The 26,560-nt window shown below is 39.4% G+C and overlaps 1 protein-coding gene and 1 long non-coding RNA gene across 3 annotated transcripts in view; both read right to left on the bottom strand.

Annotated features, from left to right (window-relative positions):
• The window catches only part of GALNT17 (polypeptide N-acetylgalactosaminyltransferase 17), a 410,986-nt gene that overhangs the window by 349,438 nt on the left and 34,988 nt on the right, over positions 1 to 26,560 (bottom strand). The window lies entirely within an intron of this gene.
• Positions 23,471 to 25,133, bottom strand: LOC142740977 (uncharacterized). Its single transcript, XR_012880946.1, has 3 exons — positions 24,995 to 25,133; positions 24,180 to 24,248; positions 23,471 to 23,651 (listed from the first exon to the last, which is right to left on the bottom strand). It is a non-coding gene; the product is annotated as an uncharacterized LOC142740977 (long non-coding RNA).

The raw sequence follows: 26,560 nt of genomic DNA, 5'->3' as shown, positions 1-26,560 counted from the left end.
ACAACTGTAGCCTACATGTGAAAAATATTAAAAGAAGTGAAACATAAAAACGGAATATCTTGAAAACGAAATGTAAACCCAGAATGCGGATGCATGATAGAACAATATAATACGACATTGGAATAATTTAGGAATAGAAAATACCCAAATAAAGAAAATGATAAATCAATGAATAACGTCCCAAAATTGGGGTTTGTTAAATATCAATAATTAGATCTAAATCTAAACTGAGACACTGTTGTAATGGGGTTGGCAAATGTACATTATCGACCGTCTAATGTTTCCAAATGTGAAAAGATGAATAATATGCTAAGATCGATTAATAATGAAACATCAATTCCTTTCGAAGATTAAGACCTTGGGAAAATCTGGTATTTAAATGGTAGATCCAAAATGCTTCTCGTGTCTGTAGCCTATGTTTAAGATCACCACCCCTGTGGGTTTTAATCATTCTTTCGATGGCATATATTTGTAGAAAATCGATATTTCTATTATGACAGGTGATAAAATGTCTACTTACATTGGAAATATTGACAATAGCCGGATTCCTAATGTAACTGAGATGTTCTAATATCCTAACCTTCAGTCTCCTTGTAGTGCAACCCACGTATTTTAAATTGCATTGGGAACATTCCACTATATAGACAACAAAGTCACTATTGCAATTAATATAAGTTTTAATTGGGAAACTGGTAGTGTTGTTTGAATCTGAAAAAGTTTTAGTGACTTTGCTGAAAGTGCAAACTTTACAGGGGTGGGACCCACATTTATAAAACCCCGTATAATGTAGCCATGTTGGAGATTTGGTATTAGGTGGCAAATATGAAGGGGAAAGGATGTTGCCCAGAGTTGGAGCTCGACGGGAGACTATGCGGTAGCCATTTTTTAGTATGGATTCCAATTTAGGATCATCAAACAATATTGGAATATACCGATGGACCATATCTCGTATTTCAGAAAATTGATTATTGTATTGTAAGATTAACGTCGGTTGGGATGAATTATTGATTTTTGATGGGTCTCCACTTGAATTATGTATGGAAAGTAAATCTTTTCTGTCTCTTGAATTAACAATGGCCTGGGCCCGATCTAAGGTCCATTTTTTGTAACCCCTGTGCTTTAATTTGTTACAAATATTTGTTTGTTCCAACAAGAAATCTCGGTTGGTGGTACAGTTTCTTTTTGCCCTGGTAAGTTCACCTACAGGTATTGACGAGATGGTGTGTCTGGGATGACTGCTGGCGGCATGGAGAATTGTGTTACCTGAAATAGGTTTATGGAAAGTCTCTGTTTGAATACTTTTGCCCACCAGTCCTGTTAATGTCAGATCCAAAAAATGGATACTAACCTGATGATGGATATAGGTGAATGACAAATTGAGCAAATTGGAATTAATAAATTCAAGAAACTTAGGTATGGCAGATACATCACCCTCCCAGATAATCAGGAGGTCGTCGATGTATCTGCCATACCAATGAATGTATTGAGAGAATGGATTATGGGCAGAGAATAGGGTGGTCTCCTCCCACCATGCCATCACCAGATTGGCAATGGAGGGGGAAAACTTTGCACCCATGGAAACTCCTCTGGTTTGGAGGAAATAATGGCCGTCGTAATTAAAAAAATTGTGAGTCATCAGAAATGACAAAGCCTCAAGCATAAAAGCTTGCAGTTTGTCATCATATGTGCTATATTTCGCTGTATGATGTTTTAAAGCTTGAAAAGCTATGTGATGGGGTATAGATGTATATAAGGCCACCACATCGCAACTCAACCAAGAGTGATTGAGATCCCATATTTTATTATCAAAAATGTGTAAGACGTCCTTAGTGTCTCTAAGATGTCCAGGGGTTCGCTGTACAAGAGGCTGTAATAAGAAGTCGAGCCACTCAGAGAGTTTCTCTGTGAGTGACCCGATGCCCGAGACAATGGGACGCATGGGTGGAGGAATGATGCCCTTGTGGGTCTTAGGTAATGCATACAATATTGGAGTAATTGGGTTGTGAACCAACAGATAATTGTGTTGTTTTTGTGTTATAATGCCATCCTCCAAACCCTCATTGAGTAAACCGACAAGAAGTTTTTGAAATTTAGAAGTAGGATTGTAATCTAATTTGACATATGTCTCAGTGTCACTTAATAACTCTGTTAGCTGTTGTACATACATATTACGGTCCATTACAGTAACGCTACCGCCTTTGTCCGACATGCGGATCACAATGTCTCTATTGTCTTTAAGAGATTTAATCGCTTCTTTTTGATTGATGGTAAGGTTATGTTGTGATTTCATTTTATGACTGCGACTAGCAATATTATGTAATTCCCTTTCAATGATGGACTGGAATCTATCCATCGAATCAGTTCTAGACTGAACAGGATAATAAGTAGGATTAGATATAGGGAATTGAATCGGCAACGTGTCTAAAGGCAATCTATTCTGTTCAGCCAAGTCTACCAGATTTAATAACGTAACTTGCTCATTAAACATGAATGAACGATAAATATTAGTGTCTAATGAGACCATATCTGAAGAGGTGGAAATATTTACTAGGGGTGCTTCAGCATCCCCAAGGAAGTGTCTTTTAATGGTCAAGTTACGAATGAACTTATTAATATCCAACAGTGTTTGAAAAATGTCAAAATCTTTATTGGGGGCAAAGTTTAGACCGAGAGCGAGTACTTCTATATGAGTAGGAGAAAGGGGAGTTTGGGACAGGTTAATGACATCAATAGTGTCCATTAAAGTCTCTGATTGCGTAGGCGGCGTGGTAGTATGGTGTCCGCAGTTCCTATGCTTCCTGCCCCCCCTCCGCCCCCGTTTTTTGGGGGACCACGTTTGGCAGGAAAAGAGTGTCTAAAGGATCCGGACTCTCTTGAAAGATCCGTATCGGATGTCCCCTCACCACCGTCTGTTGTCTCCAACTCGGTGGAGCTAAAGCTCACTCTGCGTTGGCTGGTGTGACGTTGTCTGGGTCTCCTGCGATCTTTAAGAATGGATTTAGATCTGTTATGAGGATTATCCCTTCTGGTCCAGTTGAACACTTCTCCTCTAGCATAATCCTCTGTGTCTCTGAGGAATTTGCCTTTTTTGGTGTCCATGATAGATTGTTCTAACTGGTCCAGATGTTTCTGTGTTCTAGCTTCCAGGATAGAAAAATCAGGTGAGCTGGAAAATTTGTTTGTTTCCTCCTTTAGTTTGTCAATATCCGAGTTTAATTCAGCCAACTTGGTTTCTTCCTGTTGGGTGATGAGGCTCATGAGTTTCAGGGAGCAATCCGATAAAATAGTATTCCATTCCTCTGTAAATTCAACACTATATTTGAAAGTGGGGATTTTACGTAGACGTAATCCTCGTGGAATCATATTTTTGGAAATGTAATTCCTCAATGTGGTCAAGTCCCACCAAACATGTGCTTCGTGAGCTAGGAGTTTCTCCAATTCTCTGAAATGACTGTGCAGAGTAGTATCAGAGTTCAGGGTGTAATTAGTATCTCCAAAGACCGCTGCTGCCCTTTCAGCTCTCGATCTATTGAAATCCTGTGTCATATTGTTATCATGCAATGTACAACAAGATAGACGTAAGTAAAAAATCAGAAGATTCCTGATAACTGTTTGCTAAAAGCAATAATTCGTAATGGGAGTCACTTATTTGTTATATCCCATATTGCCACAATCAAATGAAAAAAGAAAAACCACCTCGTAGCCAGACTTCAATGAATGCAACAGGATGGACCTGTAATGTTCCCAGATACTGGCAAGGGACAAATGCTGGTGTGCACGGAGGGTGTAACCGTATACAAACAGTGATAATAGTAGGGAAAAGGGATGGGAGGAAACCTCCAGCTCACCAGCTTCACACTCCTGTGTTCGATATCGCCCGGATCAACCGCGACGGCTCACGGCAGGAAACAGTAGCAAGAAAGAAAAAGATCCAGCGATGTATGGTATAAGTGGGGGAAACTCCGTTTCCACTTTATTGGAACAAATTATACCGACATACAAACAATCCAACGGAGTGACGGAAAACACCAGGAGGAGAACAAGGTGGTTAAAAATGGCAAGAAAACAACCCCTGGACAAGATAGGCGCTGATTCTGGAAGAAAGCAATCTTGTTTTTTTTTATCTCAAACAATCAATTTAACTGTCTATTTTGTGGCTATTTATTGTATGTTAAAAATAATTGTATTTTTCACACGCCGTGTATTTAATGTAGATTTAACGTGGAGCGCCGAAATACGCATAAAAAAAAAAACGTTTCATTAAGCTTCTCTTTAAGATCAATGGGAAAGTGCACAGTTAGTACATACAACGTGTTTTTTTACGCAAGCATATTTAAAATAATGCGTCGAGTAAAAAAAGAAGCATCGCGTAAATTTTTTGATGCCTAAAACACTCCAAATTTTCCCATAGTCAATGGAAGTCCTAATTGCCTGTTAAAAAAACACATTAAAAAACACCTGTATTTTAAAAAGCACTTCACAAAGACGCTAGCATATATGACACGTTTACACGTTGGGTTTTTTAGCGCCGTGTGAAGATGCCCTTAAAGTACAACATTAATATTAAGTGATCATATTGATTTCTATAAAAATGGAAATGCTAAATATTTTCCAAAAATCTTCAGTTTTATAATATTTCTTTGTCATAAGTCATATTAGTTAAATAAATCCTGCTACTGTAGTCTAGAAAGGAAAACACTATAAATGCCCTGTGGAAAATGTATTAATTTCAGCATGTTCTACAGAAGTTCCAAAAATGAAACATTTTATTTATTAAAAGCTTCATTCCCATCGGAACTTCCATAAAGTTAATCTTTGATCAATAAATGACGAGTGAGTTAAGAAATTTAGAGAAAGGTGGTCTTTACAATCCTATGAGGTTTTTACAAATATTGGGATGTTAATTGCTGAAAGATTTTGCTAAAACATAATTTCTGCTTGTTTGCCTTTGACTATCCTAGCTCATGGGTATCATTTTGAAGAGCACAGCTTGAATAGCTAAATCATTCCAGGGGAGGTAGAAAAATATTAATGTCATAAAACACTTCACAGCACTGACGGCATGTGTGTTAAAACAAGAACAACACTTTATAGACTCTTCCAGGTAGTTGAATCTTGCAATGTAATGTTCAGTGAACATTCATATAATTGCACCCAGTTATAAATCAATATTCAGACTGGCCATACAATCTGACCTGCTTGGCGGTACACCTTTTTCTGTTCTCAGATCCTCCTACTATGCCAGCAGCACAGTGGAGGTCCAACCATTTGTTTTCTATGTGAAAAGAAAATGTTCAATATTAAAGGGTTTGTCCAACTTCTAATAACTGATGACCTATCCACCGAATAGGTCATCAGTATGTCATCGGTGCGGGTCTGACACCCGTACCCCGCACCGATAAGCCGCTCCGGTGGCCTGTAGGCACCGGGTGTTGTGGCACATAATGCTATGTATGGAGCCGGAAGCAGTTGGCTCCGTACATAGCATAGCGGCCATGCTGCAGAACTGCAGGTCTGCTCCTATTCACTTGAATAGGAGCAGAGCTGCAGTACTGCAGCTCAGCCGCTATTCCTTGGCCGGAGCTAACCGCTTCCGGCTTGTATGTCCGGTGCACGGAGGTACAGTACCAGCTGATCTGTGCTGGGTCTGGGTATCGGATCCCCGCAGATCATGTACTGATGACTTATCCGGGGGATAGGTCATCAGTTGTCAGAAGCTGGAAAACCCCTTTAAGCACCCCTGCCTTTTAATAGTGCTTAAGGTCATCTTACAATAATTTTCATTGACAGTTATATTAGGGATGCATTCCGAATCCTAACATTATGGGGGAACTAGAGAAGAACCCATATGGACTACTTGGGACTCACATAATACAGCACACATAGAAATCTACTGTCCTATACTGAACCTGTGTATACCTCAGATTATATATTGAGGCTGAGCCATATGCACAGGGAAAGAATTAGAGAGATATTCACACCTGGAAGCAATGTTTCTATGGAATAGCAGCTCCGTAATACGGCATCCAATTCGAACATGGTAATGTTTTTCTTCTCATGGATTTTGTATGAATCCCTAAAAAGAAAATGTCTCTAAATCTCCAAATTGAATTGGACACTATGGTCCCATAGATTTCTATCTCTGATCTACTAAGACTTTGTACAGCTCAGAACTTGCGCTGTCGTAATACCATTGTATGCATGAGGCCTCCTTTTAACAGGCGGATAGAATCAGACAGAAAATTATTCTCATCACCCCATAAAAAAGCCTGTTCTGTGGTTTATGCCTTTGAATGTCACTATTCTAAATTATATTTCACCTCTTATAATTGTATATACTATAATCATCCACTAGCAAAAATTAAGAGTACGTACAGTATGTTTTCTTTATGAATACAATTTTCAATGGCAGCACAATAAACAAATGCACTACTTTGCATAAGTACTGGTAGGCATTTTGACAGTCAACTAAGGTATACTTTATTAAAAACTGTTCCCAGGATCACAAATAATTAAAAAAGAAATATATATTTTAAATATACCATCATGAAAGGAAACAAATATGTCTACTCCTATACTCACAGAATTGGACTTAAAATACATTTGTATGCTTGGTATTTTATTGCAACCTACTTGTGTTAAAGTCATCAAATCCCCATAGAATACTGACAAGAGTAATGAGCAATGTAAGGTACGTCACAAAAAAATGCAGATCTAAATAATTCAAAAAATTGCAATGTAATTTGCAATTGTAAAGCAAATTTGTTAATATAGATATTATTTTAAAGGGCTGCATATATTTAACGTATAGCAATAAATATGATATAGGTTTCTCTTTCCTGGCAAAACAGGTAGAAATAAACATAACTGTTTAATCATGACATAAAAAAGAACATTAATTCACAAATAGAGATGAGCAAATCAATTCTATACGAATAAAATTCATTATAAATTTCACAAAAATGTTGTATTTTAACAAATCCCAAACTTTTGGGAGCGTCTGCAATTTTGCAGATCAAAAGAAGACAGAGAAGAGGGATCACATGACCTCAGGTGGGAGGCCGGCGTGCTTCTTAATAATGCCTTGCAGGCAGCCCTCTCTCTAGTATAGTCAATCATATGGGTTATAGGATGTGAGTCACTGATGACTCATAGATGACAGTCATATGAGTCATAGCCACTAAAAACAGCCTCTTGCTGCAGGAAATACATAGTAGATTAATTTCAGTGAGTGTGTTTCTTAGTGAGGAGAAGAGAATAGTTAGATTTACAATAATTTGATATAGAGATATACTTTAGAGAGAGATAGGAGTCAGTCAGTGTAAGTGTGTTAGTTATGCAGGCACAGGCAGCCATTGCTGTAAGCGAGTGCTGCTGCAGCTATACAATTCTTACACTATTTTCTGTATCATAAATCTTCATCCTATCATTCACAAATCTTCTTCAATAATATCACAGATAACTAGTGTACAAAACTTGAGGACAGCATCAATATGGCAAAAATATAATTGTGTTTATTAACACATCCCAAGTATATCAAACCTGCTGGGGAAAGGCTCCTTTGGAGTCGAAACGTAGCTTTATTGATATACTTGGGATGTGTTAAGAAACACAATTATATTTCTGCCATATTGATGCTGTCCTCAAGTTTTGTACACAAGCATTCATGCAGTGTCGTTATACTTCAATCTGTGTCTAAGTGCCAATTTTTTTTTAATAAATAGATTTTTATTTAAATCCTGGTGCTGATAGCGTGTTGCTGCCTGCTGACACAGATGTACCAAAGTGACGTAACTCATTGTTTTGCATATATCAAATTGATAATAATAGTGCCACCAAAAACTGGCATTTTTTTATGCGTCAAGTAGTCATACAGCACTGTTAAACATGAGTCTGCGTCTAAGTGGTGTTTTTTAATTTTAAAATGCATAAAATATCTGACAGTGGAGTGTGTTTTTAAACAGGCTGTTTGTTACCATCTGTTTATCCAAAATCATATATGTTACTGTCACTTTTACATTACTAATGCTGTCTTTTCATTAAAGAGCTTGAAAGGGGTTGGATACAGTGCTATTGGAGATAAATTTATTTGAACCAAATTGAATCTGACGGCCGGATCGATAGAATCGGACCCAAAACTAATTGTGGGAAATTCGCTCATCTCTAATGATAAACCTTTTTTCTAATGTGGACTGTTTACCAGTTTTTTCAAAGCAGAGAGCAATGTAAAAAAAAATAAATTTAATTTTGGTTGCCCTGGCTATGTCCAGGAATTCTTGTCCTTACTAAACTACACAAATCTAATATGATTTTGTTCCCCAATCCCTGATTCTTATAGATGCATGAGTATGCATAAGTACATAAATACAGTAGGCGAATAATATTTCAACTTGCACAGTACTGCAGTCCCTGGGATCTACTATTGGGAAGAAACGGTGATAGACATGGTATCAGTAAATTAGAGCATGTCTTGTGCTCTGTTAATAGAGATTTATTTATGAACCCTCCGAGAATTACTATAACTAGGTCAATAGAAATGTAGACAGGCTTATGCTCACATATTATTAAAATATATTAAATTTACAATGGCAGCTAAATCAATGCATTTTACATTTTGGGCTGTCACATAAAATAAACTGTTATTCTATTGTTGTTGTGGCTTGTGGCATTGAAAATGTTCTAATGAAGAACATCATTTTGTAGTAAGAAGTGGTTTGGCAAGACTTCTTTGAGGTCTACTCTGTGGCTTACATTTATCATGCCGTGATGTGGTAAAATGTGGGCATGGTCTCCAAAGACATGTTGTTTTAGTCAAATTTATTAACCACGTCTGGCAAATATACATACCATTACGTCCTAATTGTGATGATACCCTATTTCATGCCATCAGCAGTGGGTGCTGGTGTAATATACAGCTGACATCCCGCTGCAATGGCCGGGATCAGAGTTACCTTCAATCCAGGCTGTTTAACACCTTAGATGCCTCATTGAATAGTGACATCATCATTTAAGTAGTTTGATAGAGGGAGGGGCTTCCTCTGTCAGCCCTTCGGCGCTCTGTGACACAAACATGACAAATGTAACCAGGCCTGCAAGGGGCATCTGCTTTTTAGGCAATGCCAGAGCCAGGGGCGTAACTAGGAAAGACTGGGCCCCATAGCAAACTTTTGACTGGGGCCCCCCTCCCCCGGGTGTCACACAACCCCCCCCCCCTTGTAGATAGTGCCTTTTTTACAGCCCCCCCCTGTAGGGAACGCCATACAGCCCCCCTGTAGATAACGCCATACAGCCCCCCCCCCTGTAGAGAACGCCATACAGCCCCCCTGTAGAGAATGCCATACAGCCCCCCCTGTAGAGAACGCCATACAGCCCCCCTGTAGAGAACGCCATACAGCCCCCCCTGTAGGGAACGCCATACAGCCCCCCCTGTAGAGAACGCCATACAGCTCCCCCCCTGTAGGGAACGCCATACAGCTCCCCCCCTGTAGGGAACGCCATACAGCGTCCCCCCTCCCAAAAAAATGCGACCTACAGTGTGTCCCACAAAATACATGTATCCCCTCTCCACAGGATCTCCACAGGATAGGGGATACATGTGTGATCGCTGGCATTGATAGGGAGAACGGGGGACTGAAAGTCCCCCCAAGTTCTCCATGACTAACCTCTGACTTCCGGCGTCTGCACAGCTCAATAAAAATGAAAGGAGCGCTGGTCACGCATGCACATTTCTACAGAGCTGCCGACACAGACCCCGGATGTCTGAGGTTTGTGATGGAGAACTTCAGGGGACTTTCAGTCCCCCGTTCTCCCTATCAATTCCAGCGATCACACATGTATCCCCTATCCTGTGGAGAACTTTTTTATTTGTTGGGCTAACTACGTGATTTTTGCGACGTTTTTTCCGTAGACAATGCAGGTTTCATTTTTTATCGTTTTTATACACACCTTTTTTGCTATCTTAGAATTTTTATTCATAAAGTTTGAAAATAATAGTAAAAAAATAAGCTTTTTTACATTTCAGCAATTTTTTTTTGGGTAATAACATAGTTTTACCCTAAAATAGACCTTTTATTTGTGATCGCCATTGTCTACCGTCAATTTTTATATATTACATGTCTATATTAGGGTAATTGGGTCAGCGCTAGCGTTACAACAATGATTGGCGGGGGGGGAACGTTTTTTTTTGGGGTGGGTATTTTATGTGTATTTATTATTTACATTTTTTTTGCACTTTACTTTATTTCTTTTTTATTACTATGGTCTGTTTATATATATTTTTTCTTTCTTTTACACCATGTTTTTCCACTGTAACTGGAGCTGCACAGCAGCCCCAGTTACAGGGGAAATCAGCCCTCTCATAGTGACGATTGTCACTAATAGGGCTGTGCTGGGTCTAGTAAGACCCAGCAACAGTCTGCCACTAACGGCACCCGGCGATCATGTGACCAGTCACATGATCACCGGGAGGAATAGAGAGAGCGCCGCTGCTGCTGTCTCTATTCCTGTACATAGCGCGCATTCAGCGCTGTGTACAAGTGATCAGAGAAGACAGGAGCAGCGAAAGCTGCTTCTATTCTCTCCTCAGGGTCCCCGGCAGTCACTGACAGCCGGAGACCCGACATTCAGCTGCCCGATCGCGCGGGCAGCAAGTTAAAACCCGAGCCGTAGAAAGTCTATGGCTCGGGTTTTAAGGACCCTGACCGCTGGCCGTAAAAATACAGCCAGCAGTCGGGAACCAGTTAATGGCAGAGCGGGGAGATACCTCCCTGCTCTGCTGTAGTGTTCAGTGGCGTCCCGCTGTAGCAGCCATAGCGGCTGCTAGCGGAGCCTCGGGCCATGGTGGGGGCCCGTGCCGGCGGGAGACACGGGCCCCCTCATGCTGCGGGCCCCGTAGCAGCCGCTACTGCTGCTACGGCGGTAGTTACGCCATTGGCCAGAGCCATGGTGTAATAGTTTGCCTGTCGATGTTGTACTGAAAAATGCTTTGCAATACTGAGTATTCCAAAGCATTATGTAACTGATAAAAGGATCGCATGTTTTAGGCCCCTAGAGGGACCAAAAAAAAAGTTTGATTAAGTTTAGCAAAGTTTAATTAAATAAAAAATTTCCAACCTGTCCCGCAAAAAAAATCCCTCATGCAGTTATGTCAATGAAAAAAATTAAAAAGTTGTAAGTCTGGATATGTGACAACACAAAACTGTAGAAATACTAAAACATGAAAGAACTATATAAATTTGGTATCAGCATAATTGTACCAACCCAATGCATACAGTTAACATATGTTTTATACCACATGGATCATGGCGAAATCACAGTTTATTTTTTCATTCCCAACCAAAAAAACTATAATAAAAGTTAAGTACCCAAAATGGTACCAATAAAAACCACAACTCATTCTGCAAATATCAAGCCTTCATACAGTTTTGTAGATGGAACAATAAAAAAGTTATAGCTCTTGCAATGCGTCGATGAAAATAAATAAATCATTCTGTCCAAAAAAGGGTGGGTTCCTAAAGGGTTATGCAGAAAGCCTGAATATAGTGCAAATTATGTTGCAAATCTGCACCTGTTATATTAATATCATTATTAAAGCTGTTTCTGCTTACCTGTGTAGCGGACTTGGATTGTTTCCTGACCACGTCTCTGCCTCTTGCAAAAATCTGTTACTGATTTTCTGTGTACTGAACTTGGATTGTTTCCGGACCATGTCTCTGCCTCAGGCTACAATCTGATGCCATTTATAGATGTACCGAACATGGATTATTGCTGTTATTCCCCCAACCCCCGGGAACTTTGTGTCAGTTACTAGACTCCGAATCTGCTACAGAGCTTAACAAAAGCTCTATACAGTGCACTCTCGAAAACCAGAAAAATCAAGTTTATACAGATTACTAATAAACTTACACTGCACCAGTGATCTATAGGCCCATCTGCTGCGCTGGGATCTATCATTGGAGGATGCACTGAGACAGGATACCTAATGGTGCGTAAGTGCTGCATTATGCCTATCCAATCAAATACATTTTATATTTTATATCACTGTCTATGGCAGCAGTTATTGTGTTTGCAATTTCTAGGCCACATTCTAGTGTGACCTCCCTGATGTATAGTTCAGCTTTGTTGAGACTGTGTGACTATGCTTCTATGCTTCTGTTTTATGATTTGTTGCGTTATAGTCGTGCTTAAACTGACTATTACCAAACATTCAATTGCACTTTGCAAGCAGATTCTAGTACCAATTATGATGATCTAAGACCTCACCCTTTCCTACAAGCAACCACTTGCTCAGGTGATTTTGAACTGTCACTCTACTTGAGAAAGGTTCTGAGGAGCTGAAACGTTGCATGGATGAATAAAAAGCTTCTTTTTTGGATGTGCTGCCTGAATCTCCCTTTTTTGAACTGTTACTTTGGCTACAGACAAATCATATCCAGGATAAACCAGTATAAACCTTATTACAAAGACAAATGTCCAGCAGAGTACTGTGACCTTAAAAGAAGTCTACGGTAAAGGGCTCCTGTAAATAAATAGCACAATTTGTCAATTATATGACTCTTATATATATAAAATGTCAAATAACATGGTGCTTTTAAATAAGCTGTAAACAAAATAAACTATCACTTTCTAACTAATCTGGAAGTACATTGAACTATTAGAGGTAGTTTTTCAGACGGACAATATATAATAGATCTGAGCAGATTGACCTATGACTGCAGTTTTCACAGTTATTATATAGTTTTGTAGGATCTATATATGCATGCTCACTCATGGAAGGCTGCCAATCATGATGGACTCATAAGCCCAGAGTGAACAGGGGTTTAAATAATTAAATTATAAATTATGCTGAATCTTTTTCCATACAAATATAAATGAATCTGCTCATCTCATCTTGCTCTATAACATACTGGCGCAGAAAAAACAGCATTCAACATGTTAGGTTCCCTTTCATATATATACTACTCTCATATAATCCCATTAGGGCATGCCAACACGTGGCGGATTTCCTCCGCAACTGTCCGCATCAATGCCGCACAGAATCTGCGTTGCAGATTCTGCGGCGGATCTGCCCAAAATGTGCAGTAAATTGATGCGGACTAGCTGCTGCGGACTGCGGTAAAAGTGCTTCCCTTCTCTCTATCAGTGCAGGATAGAGAGAAGGGACAGCACTTTCCCTAGTGAAAGTAAAAGAATTTCATACTTACCGGCCGTTGTCTTGGTGACGCGTCCCTCTTTCGGCATCCAGCCCGACCTCCCTGGATGACGCGGCAGTCCATGTGACCGCTGCAGCCTGTGATTGGCTGCAGCCGTCACTTAGACTGAAACGTCATCCTGGGAAGCCGGACTGGAGACAGAAGCAGGGAGTTCTCGGTAAGTATGAACTTCTATTTTTTTTACAGGTTGCTGTATATTGGGATCGGTAGTCACTGTCCAGGGTGCAGAAACAGTTTCTGCCGATCGCTTAACTCTTTCAGCACCCTGGACAGTGACTATTTACTGACGTCTCCTAGCAACGCTCCCGTAATTACGGGAGCCCCATTGACTTCCTCAGTCTGGCTGTAGACCTAGAAATACATAGGTCCAGCCAGAATGAAGAAATGTCATGTCAAAAAAGCAAGACGCATCCGCAGCACATATAACATTTTCATTACAGCTGCGGACTTCATTGCGGAATTTAGAATCTCCATTGAAGTCAATGGAGAAATTCCGCCGTGAGTCCGCAACCAGTCCGCCACAACTCCGCAACATCCCTTGCATGCTGCGGACACCAAATTCTGCACCGCAGCCTATGCTCCGCAGCGGAATTGTCCGCATCGTCTAAATGAACCCTACTAAATAGAAGTGGAAGTCAATGGAGAAACGGCTCCGCTGTGGATTAACGCTGCGGAGTGTAGGCAGCGGAATTCAAGAGCAATTCCGCCACGTGTGGCTTTGCCCTAACTAAGCTTTGGCCACTACATATAACAATTTAGGATGTTACAATTTATGAAACTAAAATACTTATTGTTATACCTGTTACGTGTAATTTTTAAGAATGACCAGCATAATGGAAGAGAAGGCAATTATTTTACACGTCCGTAAAATGTAAAGTGCTATTGCATACTAGTCATGAAAAATTGTTTTAATTAAAACAAAGTTTTAAGTACTAGTCTTATGCAGAAAAAATACTTAGAAATGTAAGCCCTGAAGCATATACTGTAAGCTCTCAAACATTGCAGAGTTATGTCATTAAAAATTGTGACATGCAGAATGAAAGGAGAGTGGGCGGTCTTGTTAAGTTCACACATAAAAATTCACACATACACAAATATATAAATATATATATATATATATATATATATAGAAGAAAGAAAAACTTTGCGGCACTCCAATTTGAAAAAATGGTGGTTTATTCAATCCAAATATAACAGCAACGTTTCAATCCTACATTAGGATCTTTCTCCCTAATGTAGGATTGAAACGTTGCTGTTATATTTGGATTGAATAAACCACCATTTTTTCAAATTGGAGTGCCGCAAAGTTTTTCTTTCTTCTATATACACCACGTCCGAGGATCGGGACGTTTTTTGCTGGCACCCGATTCACATTTATTCTGTGAGTGCTGCTGTTTTCTCTTTTGTATATATATATATATATATAAATATAAATATATATATATAAATATATATATATATATATATATATATATATATATATATATACCCATTTACACATATACAGCTACACACATAGTATACAGTGGATATAGTAAGAATTCGTGTTGGGGTGGTTTCCCAATGATCTGCCATGATCACTAATGGCTTTCAAGCTCCCATCTGTTGTAGTCACTTTAATTTCTGCAGATCATTAGCCTGTGGAAGGCAGCTGTTTTCTATGACAAGTGCGATTTAGGTCACGGTGGAAAATATACTTACAACTTCCAGAAATGTTTATGGTCAGTTACATTGTGCTTCTCTAGGTAGTAAATATGTGAATACAGCCAGAATTAGCAATTATATTTTCTCCTTGCTTATACTCTACTCTATCCATAACTTCCCTCTAATATTTTAAAAGCAAATGTCCTCATAACTGTCCGTTCATTGTTTATCTATATGGTAAATAGAGTTCTGAATGAATTATTACTAAGAAATACTATAATTGTTCGTGTTCACACATACCATTTAAGCAAACTACATTATTCATGCTTACTCTGACATTTTCTTACAGCTCTTGCAAAATATAGTGTTTCTGACTATTACTATCATATTAGAAACAGCTAAATCCACATACAGTATCTGAAGAAAACAACTAAAAATGTAGCCCTCTTATATTATCCCTGTTCAGTTGTTAACTTATAATATACAGTTAGTTCCAGAATTATTTGGACAGTGACACGTTTTGTCATTTTAGCTGTTTACCAAAACATATTGAATATACAGTTATATAATCAATATGGGCTTAATGTGCAGACTCTTAGCTTTAATTTGAGGGTATTCACATCCTAATTTGAGGAAGGGGTTAGGAATTACAGCTCTTTAATATGTAGCTGCCTCTTTTTCAAGGGAACAAAGGTAATTGGACAATTATCTCAAAAGCTATTTAATGGGCTGCATGGGCTATTCCCTCATTAATCCATCATCAATTAAGCAGGTAAAAGGTCTGGAGTTGATTCCAGGTATGGCATTTGCATTTGGAAGCTGTTGCTGTGAACCCAAAACATGAGGTCAAAGAAACTCTCAATGCAAGTGAAACAGACCATCGTTAGGCTGAAAGAAATGTAGAAATACATCAGAGAGAGAGCACAAATGTTAGGAGTTTGGTACATTCTTGAAGTAAAAAAAGACTGCACTTGTGATCTCGTAAACTCCAAAAGGCCTCGATGTCCATGGAAGACAACAGTGGTGGATGATCGCAGAATCCTTTCCATGGTGAAGAAAAACCCCTTCACAACATCTACCCAAGTGAAGAACACTCTACTGGAAGTAGGCGTATCAGTATCTAAGTCTACCATAAAGAGAAGACTTTATGACAGCAAATACAAAGGGTTCACCACAAGGTGCAAACCATTAATCAGCCTCAAAAATAGAAAGGCCAGATTAGACTTTGCCAAACAACATGTAAAGAAGCCAGCCCACTTCTGGAACAGCATTCCTTATACAGATGAAACTAAGATCAACCTGTACCAGAATGATGGGAGGAAGAAAGTATGGAGAAGGCTCGGAACGGCTCATGATCCAAAGCACACCACATCCTCTGTAAAGCATGGTGGAGGCAGTGTGATGTCATGGGCATGCATGGCTGCCAAAGGCTCTGGGTAGAGCAATTCTGCAGCATAAATTGACATACTTCAAATTAAAAAACTGCACTGCAGGTTAATTTATAAACGTTTCTTTGGCAGGTTTGTTTTTTTACGCAGAGTGTGGAAGAGATTTCTTCAAATCGCATCCACTCTGCAGCCACTGTATTACGTTGCAGATTTTCCATAATGAAATCCGTTGCGGAAAATCTGCAGTATTTATGTTACGTGTATGCTTACCCTAGCTCGTCTCCTCTAAATGGACGTCATACCCATATATTGACTATATGGAATTGTTTGATGCTCCACTTTAGAATCCTCTGCTATTTCATATATTGATCTGATATCACCTTCATATGTTTTCTTTGTACTTCTGTTTTTTGTTTTTGTTGTACAGTAAAAGTACCTTTTGCTTGACAAATATCCTTTATGGTATTTCATAATGTCTGTTCAATTTGGACAAAAACCTTAATAAAAATAGGTTTTTGGTTTTTTTAACAAAACAAAAAAAAAATAAACATTTCCGCACTATTTGTTGGGAGCTTTAGTAAAATTTGTGCAAAGGAGATGGTGGAGTTACCCGTAGCAACCAATAAGACTGCTTCTTAATAGTCACATCTATGGCTACGGAGTGGGGGGGTGCTTATTGACTTTATTTAGTCAGAAATCTGAGTGCATATTTATTACATGTTACCGTGAGCCTTACATCCATTTAAATCTTTCCCTATTTAATCAGGGTAAATAGCTTTCCGATCTTATCTGGATGAAATATGCCTAGTTACAACAAATGAGTAGCATTATCACAGTACCAGCTCATGCTTCAACACAGGCAAATCCTTTCAGATCAATTCTTCATGATTCACCTCGTTCAGTGCACATGCCAAGTAAGCTCTGCAGATTTTAGATGACAAAATGACAGTATTTTTTATGCTTATAGTCTCAATTTGTCTTAATTAGCTTTTCTTTCCTTTATATGCTGCTTAGACCAGTCCCTTAGCAACTGTCAGAAATGTAACACTTGTTATCATTTCATTGCACATGATTTAACACTAGAATTATTCAAAGAGCTGAAGCTTTTAAAGTCTAATGTAGTCTCTTTCAAAAATGTGTTATTTCTATTGCAAATATCTGTTCTGCCCACAAAAAGAATCATTGACCTACATAAATAGATTCAACTCCACTTTAGGCTGCATGCACACGACCGTAGTTTTCATCCGTAATTACAGATCCGTAATTACGGATGAAATTGCGGACCCATTCATTTCTATGGTGTACGTACACTTTTCCGTATATTTACGGATGGGTGTCCGTTCCGTAGAAATGATCCGTAAAATATAGAACATGTCCTATACTTGTCCGTAATTACGGCACAGACTCCTCATAGAAGTCTATGGGGGCTTCCTTAATTATGGACGGCTGCGGATGTGCACCCGTAGCCATCCGTAATTACAGAAGCATTGCTATGCGGCACCAGAGGATTACCCAAGATTCCTCCCTGTTTTTTGTTTTTTTGCGGATCCGTAAATAGAGATGACATACAGATCACTACAGACCTTTTTTGCAGACAGCGTGAAGTATATGCGGATGAGTTGCGGATGACTACAGATCCGTGTTTGCGGACAGTAAAAACCATTATGGTCGTGTGCATGAGGCCTTAAACTGCACTTAAACCATACTTTAAAGATATAGTCATGTATTAAAAGCTCTGATTATGTCTAAATATAACAAATTCTAAACTCAAGTGCCAGTAAGATCAAATTTGGAGGAATATATTTTGAGCTGCCCACACTTAGGTTTCCTGAACATGGCCGTAGCTGTGTCTACAGTCTGTGATTATGACACAGACAGGCAGCGGAGTTCATTCCAATGAGGCCGGACCGCAATTGTGGACCGTATAATGATATGTCCTATTTTTTTGCGGTCCGGGCTCCGGCAATGCACGGACCGTGGAAACCACAGTCGTGTGTTTTGGCCCATAGGTTAGCATGTGTTTTGTACTATCCGCAATTACAGTTCCACAATTGTAGATAGTATACGACCACAAAACTACAGTCGTGTGCATGACGCTTTAATGTAAAGTAAAGCTAAATTATTTGACTTATTAATAATCCACTATGATAGTTTTTTTCTATCCTACTGCTAAACATGACTTAAATAGGAGAATTCAAACTAGAAATTAGGATGTATATAGTTTATTTGCAAATATCAAAGGCTGAAAAAATAGAGATGTAAAGAGGCTATAATAAGTTTTGTATAACTGCACACCTCTATCACCCCAATTTGTGATACTTAGTGTAAATCTTTCCCTTACTGCCCCCTAATGATTCCATCTACATATGTTGACCTAGTAAGACACTTCCTAATACTTGCTGATCCAATGGGATATAATAATTTTTTTGTTGCCCAGTAGACAACCATCTACTGTTTTGAAATGTATTTTGCAAATGTGTCCTATCCTTAGTGAGGATTTGTATAATACACTGGGAAGCCAAGTGACTAAACCTAAAATTTACGATGATCTAGTGCAGTCACAGTGAAACCTGCATACACTACCGTTCAAAAGTTTAGGGTCACTTAGAAATTTCCTTATTTTTTAAAGAAAAGCACAGTTTTTTTCAATGAAGATAACATTAAATTAATCAGAAATACACTCTATACATTGTTAATGCGCTAAATGACTATTCTAGCTGCAAACGTCTGGTTTTTAATGCAATATCTACATAGGTGTATAGAGGCCCATTTCCAGCAACCATCACTCCAGTGTTCTAATGGTACATTGTGTTTGCTAACTGTGTTAGAAGGCTCATGGATGATTAGAAAACACTTGAAAACCCTTGTGCAATTATGTAAGCACCGCTGTAAACAGTTTTGCTGTTTATAGGAGCTATAAAACTGACCTTCCTTTGAGCTAGTTGAGAATCTGGAGCATTACATTTGTGGGTTTGATTAAACTCTCAAAATGGCTAGAAAAAGAGAGCTTTCATGTGAAACTCGACGGTCTATTCTTGTTCTTAGAAATGAAGGCTATTCCATGCAAGAAACTGAAGATTTCCTACAACGTTGTGTACTACTCCCTTCAGAGGACAGCACACACAGGCTCTAACCAAAGTAGAAAGAGAAGGGGGAGGCCTCGCTGCAAAACTGTGCAACAAGACAAGTACATTAGAGTCTCTAGTTTGAGAAATAGACGACTCACAGATCCTCAACTGGCAGCTTCATTAAATAGTACCCGCAAAACACCAGTATCAAAGTCTACAGTGAAGAGGCGACTCCGGGATGCTGGCCTTCAGGGCAGAGTGGCAAAGAAAAAGCCATATCTGAGACTGGCTAATAAAAGGAAAAGATTAATATGGGCAAAAGCACACAGACATTGGACAGAGGAAGATTGGAAAAAAGTGTTATGGCCAGATTAATCGAAGTTTGAGGTGTTTGGATCACACAGAAGAACTTTTGTGAGACGCAGAACAACTGAAACGATGCTGTAAGAGTGCCTGACGCCATCTGTCAAGCATGATGGAGGTAATGTGATGGTCTGGGCTTGCTTTGGTGCTGGTAAAGTGGGAGATTTGTACAAGGTAAAAGGGATTAGGAACAAGGAAGGCTATCACTCCATTTTGCAACGTCATGCCATACCCTGTGGGCAGCGCTTGATTGGAGCCAATTTCATCCTACAACAGGACAATGACCCAAAGCACACCTCCAAATTATGCAAGGACTATTTAGGGAAGAAGCAGGCAGCTGGTATTCTATCTGTAATGGAGTGGCCAGCGCAGTCACCAGATCTCAACCCCATAGAGCTGTTGTGGGAGCAGCTTGACCGTATGGTACGCAAGAAGTGCCCATCAAGCCAATCCAACTTGTGGGAGGGCCTTCTGGAAGCATGGGGTGAAATTTCTCCGGATTGCCTCAGCAAATTAACAGCTAGAATGCCAAAGGTCTGCAATGCTGTAATTGCTGCAAATGGAGCATTCTTTGACGAAAGCAAAGTTTGAAGGAGAAAATTATTATTTCAAATAAAAATCATTATTTCTAACCTTGTCAATGTCTTGACTATATTTTCCAGTAATTTTGCAACTCATTTGATAAATATAAGTATGAGTTTTCATGGAAAACACAAAATTGTCTGGGTGACCCCAAACTTTTGAACGGTAGTGTATGTTCACGGACGGATTTACCTATAGGCACAGTATACTTGTGCCTATTGGCATCCTTGTGTAGTGTCAGTTGACTGCAGACATCTCTGCTATAAAGCTACATGCATTCAGCCTCTCAAATTTAGACTGCTTAAAGAACTCTTAAGGGTTGGTCACTTTATAAATATATTTACTAAAAGGCCCTAAACTGTATTTTTGTGCACATACTTCTGTAAACCTTATCAGACATTACCAAAACTGTTCAGCAAAAGGCCTCCACTTCTCATGTATGGGCTATGTAAACACTCCAAAGCTACGGCCGCCTGCTTCATACAGCGCAAGATTATTGCGGTCACGTGATTTACCCCTTTAGCTCCCTGGGGCCATCTCTGGATCCATTCTCTTATACGCAGTTGCTGAATGGCAACTGAATGATTTCAGCGCTTGCGCAGATACAGGGGATTCCACTATCTGTATCTGCATAGGTGCTGAACTCTTCACCAGGAGTGAGAAAACTGTCTCTGGTTTGGCTGGTGATAACCTGAGTCATGTTTCATAGCAAGGAAGTTATCTATATGTGGCACTAGAGAGACAGTTTTCTTCCTTCTCGAGGAGAGCTATTTTGCGTGCATTTTCCCAGAAAACATTGCCATAAAACTCCCTACCAACTGGATCTCCGCAAGAAAAATCACTGCTTTCTGAGAGCCCATACATATGACATCTCACACAGCCAACGAGAACCGTATTTTTAACTGACAAGGAGCAACAACTCTTAAACAGTGCTGTCTTGTGAAAACCAAAGAAAGACTATACACAAACTTATATGAGCACAGGACTAGATGAAAACGATTCCAGGGTTTGCAAAGGTGTAGCTTCTAGCAGGTTGACCAATGGGCACAAAGACCTGGCATGGATGGGTATTCAGGGGGGCCTGCCCCTGAGAACTTTCATACCTGCCCGTGGAATATGCTTCACCAGGTACTACTTAAGGTGCCCATTCACTGAAGAAACACCCTTGCACCACTTTTTGTAGTGCCCATTTGTGCAGCAACAGTTGGACACCTCGGAAAACAAACTCAGAATCTTTGTTCACAGGAACAACCTTTCCAACCATTGAGCATTTTATGGAATTTTCCCAGACAGTTAAGGCTATCCAGGAAACCTGGCACCTTATAAACTGTTTTAAGGACGTTTGTGGCTTGCCAGAAAATGCTTGGTTATGAACTAGTAGAAGTTGACCATTAAAGACTGCTGCTGGCTGATTTGCTGTCCGCTCAGAGACTATATGATAATGGATGGTTTGGACATCGACAAAGAAGAGGATTAAGACCCCTCTACTCCCCCCCCCCCCCGTCTCCCTTTGTGAATCTGTCTGTCAATAAAGTTTTGGGCCTCTGATACCCCTCCTGCTCCCACTCCCCATCCACTTGGTTGTTGATTTATTTATCGACATGGGAAGATTTATTAAAATGTTTAGCGCAGAGTGCAATGTATAGTGTAGGGTTATTTATTGTACTTTTACTTAGCGTGCTCCATATAGTATGTATGTTCTTTAGTACTAAATGTGATCAATGTGCTATATACCCATTAGTGCCTCTGGTTTGGCTGAATACCTGAGTCATGTTTTAAGGTTATAAAGGATTGGATATCGATGTACAAAGTAGCCAACTATAAGTGGCACTAGTAAGACAGACTCTATAATTTGTAAAGTTGCAGATTGTCATGTTTGTTTAACCTTCAAATAGAAGAGTGCTTTAATGACTAAATGGGCCACTGTACTCTTTTGGGAGTCTGAACAACTTTAGCGCTACTCAGAGATTTCTGTCAGTGGAAATATTCAACTCAATTTTCAGAACATAGCAACAATGGTTTCTCCAAACAGCGCTTAAAGAGGCTCTGTCACCAGATTTTGCAACCCCTATCTGCTATTGCAGCAGATAGGCGCTGCAATGTAGATTACAGTAACGTTTTTATTTTTAAAAAACGAGCATTTTTGGCCAAGTTATGACCATTTTTGTAGTTATGCAAATGAGGCTTGCAAAAGTCCAAGTGGGTGTGTTTAAAAGTAAAAGTCCAAGTGGGCGTGTATTATGTGTGTACAGCGGGGCGTTTTTAATACTTTTACTAGCTGGGCGTTCTGAGGAGAAGTATCATCCACTTCTCTTCAGAACGCCCAGCTTCTGCCAGATCACGCTGTGACGTCACTCACAGGTCCTGCATCGTGTCAGACGAGCGAGGACACATCGGCACCAGAGGCTTTAGTTGATTCTGCAGCAGCATCGGCGTTAGCAGGTAAGTCGATGTAGCTACTTACCTGCAAACGCTGATGCTGCTGCAGAATCAACTGTAGCCTCTGGTGCCGATGAGTCCTCGCTCGTCTGACACGATGCAGGACCTGTGAGTGACGTCACAGCGTGATCTGGCAGAAGCTGGGCATTCTGAAGAGAAGTGGATGATACTTCTCATCAGAACGCCCAGCTAGTAAAAGTATTAAAAACGCCCCGATGTACGCACATAATACACGCCCACTTGGACTTTTACTTTTAAACACACCCACTTGGACTTTTGCAAGCCTCATTTGCATAACTAGAAAAATGGTCATAACTTGGCCAAAAATGCTCGTTTTTTAAAAATAAAAATGTTACTGTAATCTACATTGCAGCGCCTATCTGCTGCAATAGCAGATAGGGGTTGCAAAATCTGGTGACAGAGCCTCTTTAAGTCATTTGGATGCTCAAACGATCACTGAGGCCCATTAAATCACCAAGTGTCCAAGCTCATGAACCGTTCCAATGTAATTTGTTTGCCTACATTCAGCTCAGTAATTCACAGCCCTCAATATATATTAATATCGAAATCTGTTATACCTTCATAGAGAGGTATAATGAGCTGAATGGAAATAAAAACTGTCCATCTGTAGTAGCCGTCCCCAAGATAAGCATTTGGGTACAGCAGTTTAACATAGTGCTCAGGTAGGATATGACAGGAATCATCTTAATTTGAAACAGAGAGGATGAAGCAAACTAAAATGAACTAAAAAGTAAAAGACATGGTTGCTATTTTAGTTTTATTGAGTTACATGAGAATAGAACAAAATTGTCAACCAATCATTGGATAAACTACTTTCAAGAATGTGCCGATGCAGGTGTTGTAATAGTATCCATAGCCTCTCTGAGTCGGTGGATGGTCCTGGAATCTAGTCAGTCTAACCGAAATGGTCATTATTTGAGTTGCCTATTATCACCCTTTAGTATTTTGGGAAGATTTAGAAAAAAAACAGCATAAACAGCATGCCCTAGATACACTTCATGAATACCTTTCTTCAACTGGTGAACTATTAACGTTCTAAAAATAAATTTGCGTAAAACATATCACTCAACATTCTCTTGTTCAATACCAAAAACTGAAAAAAATAGCTAAGTAATGTGGATATTGTTGAAACATTGCTAAGAATAAACAGATGTTGCTTTTAAATTTTTGAGGTGAAAAAAAAAGGCCAACACATATTCAGGTCGCATTTAGTACTTTTTTTCATTAAATTAAAAGTGGCACTTATTCATAAAGCATGATTAATCTTAGTGTATTGTAGAGTAAATAATTCCTTAAGTATAGTGTTCTTGCATATTGTTAAGTATTTATAAGTGCTGTTTTTATCCCTGCAGGAAATATTAAACATCTATAAACCTCACTCTGTGTGTATTACAAATAAGTGCATATAGAATTCTTTCATTACAATGTAGGTGTTTTTTTGTTTGCTTTTCTTTTTGCACTACCTTAAAGATCCTTAATTCTGAAGCTCTTTTCTGCTTTCCACTTCTATGCTTTTCTTCCCGTTTCCTCACCTCCATAAAGCAATTGTTTAGTCACATGTAAATAAAGTTTAATCATTGTATAATTACATATAATGCAAAAAAGGAGGAAAGGAACAACAACAAAAATATGTGTAGGAGAGGTGCAAGACGGGGAAGATGCCAGAAAGGAGATATGTAGAGTCTCAATTTTGTGTTAGGAGATAGAAAAAGTGCTAGTTAAGTTAAAAAAAAATTGGTGGCAGAAGAGAGTGATAGTAGAAAACCGGTCAGAATTAAAGATGAAAGGGGTGATAACTGCTAGGTCAGCGAGGGTTTGAATGCTGTGACCCCCACCAGTCCCCAGACTGATGGGTCCTGTGTGCCCCGTTTGAATAAGGTGGTGGTCAAGCATGAGCGCTGCCACTCCATTCAATAGTTAGGAATAGTTTATACTCAGTGAGCTAACGACAAAAAAACCAGCGCAAATCTCTTTTGAAATTAAGCACTCTTACCCGATAATTAATTTGTAACAATACATTATTCTAACTTATAAGTAATAATAATAATAAGTTCTGTCACGGAACTCAAAAGTGACTTCTAGAAATGAGTGAACTGTTTCGCCATGAGTGGAATTTGGTCTGAAATTTCCCAAATGTTTCAAATTCGCCGAAATCCAAAACTTTTGGGGTTCGCGGTGCACTAAATGGGAGCCTCTGCCAAGTGTCGACCATTATTTTGCAGGTCATAAATAAAAAGGGGGGAAAAGAGGAAATTAGAAAAAAAAATACCATACTCACCTAATCCCCTGGTCTTGCATAGTAACTCATCCCTGCCGGATGAGGTGACATTGTATTGTCCCATGTGGTCGCTGCAGCCAATCACAGGCTGACGCGGACACATGGGATAAAACTATGTTCTATCAGGAAGCCAGCAGGTTAGATTATGTAGTTTTGTTCCATATGATTGCTGCAGCCTGTGATAGGCTGCAGCGATCACATGGCACACTATGACATCATCTCAGGAGGCTGGCAGTTACGCGTCGCTATGGGAGATCAGCGGAGGTGGTGAGTATGGTACTGTTTTTATTTTACAGGTGAAATCGCAAGTGCCCTGATTGCCCTGTTTGACTCTCTTATGTCTTCTAGGACTGTACCTTCCTTGGATACAGTCCTAGAATACATCAGAGAGTCTAACAGGGCAATCGGGGTACTTGCAATTTGCAGTGAATTTATTTGGACCAAAACAAATGTCTGGGCTAAATCAATAGAATCGGCCTGAGACTAATTTCAGGAAATTCACCCATCACTAGCAATTTTTAACTGTAACTGTATTGTCAGCAAACTTTTGTCATAGAAAAATATCAGAAGATTGGATCAGTGTGGGTCTGGGAGCTGAAACTCCCACCATCGCTACAAAAAAATAAAAAAGGTGCAAAAGCGGTCAGCTGAGCTCCCTGAATCTTCGGCTGTGAATCATTCTATGTGAGCCATCTTCAGCCTAATGAGGAAAGCCGATCACTGTCGAAGGTACATTTGTCACCTTTGTTTCAGTGACAGTGAGGGCCTCAGCACCCAGACCCCCACCGATCCAAATTTCTGTTATAACATATCAAAAATGTTTCTGAAAGTACAGTTACTATTTAATTGTTTATAGTATGGAGGTATATTATTTCTTATAATACACACCTTTGCTACTGTAGTACCTATTTCTGAAGAGGGAAGAATCCTGACACATCATCATGCCATCAATGTTTGAATCCTCTAGTTATTTTAGTTTTTTATGCTTGAGGATGTTGCTTGGAGCTATGTAATTACTGGGGGCCAAACTGTAGTTCATATTCAATAATTTGTTGATGATCTGGAGAATCTAATTCCAGTAATACTTGGTCAGGCTGCATTTGACCAAATATTGAATAAGAAGTGACTGACCTGAATATCTTTAAAATCTCTTCAGTATCTCTGAGAAATTAGCTCCCACTTCACCTTTCTTCCGTGTGAGGATTAGGCCATTTATACAGAATGTGCCTAGTCCCAGTTGCCTGTTGCAATATTTTTGAGCAGTATAAGGCAAGATAGAAGTGTAGATGTCATGTATAAACCAGTTATCTGAAGAGGATTTGATAGCCATTAAGAAGTCGTGGCAATAGAGAAAAAATTAATCTGACAGTTAATTCTCTTGGGTTAAGACACTTTGTAGTAGAAGGATCGATCAGGTAGTCCTAGGCCTTCTCAGTTTTAGTGCATTTTGAGTCTATGACGTAAGATCCTGTTTGGTTTTTGATTCCAGACAAAGGACCAAAAAATACAGTTGGCTTGTTTGAAAACGTGTTGATGAAGAATGATTAGTACATTTTAAGATAGATA

This window comes from Rhinoderma darwinii, chromosome 2 (genome assembly GCF_050947455.1).
Source record: "Rhinoderma darwinii isolate aRhiDar2 chromosome 2, aRhiDar2.hap1, whole genome shotgun sequence".
NCBI classification, from domain to species: Eukaryota; Metazoa; Chordata; class Amphibia; order Anura; family Rhinodermatidae; genus Rhinoderma; species Rhinoderma darwinii.
This window is presented reverse-complemented; position numbering and strand designations above follow the sequence as displayed.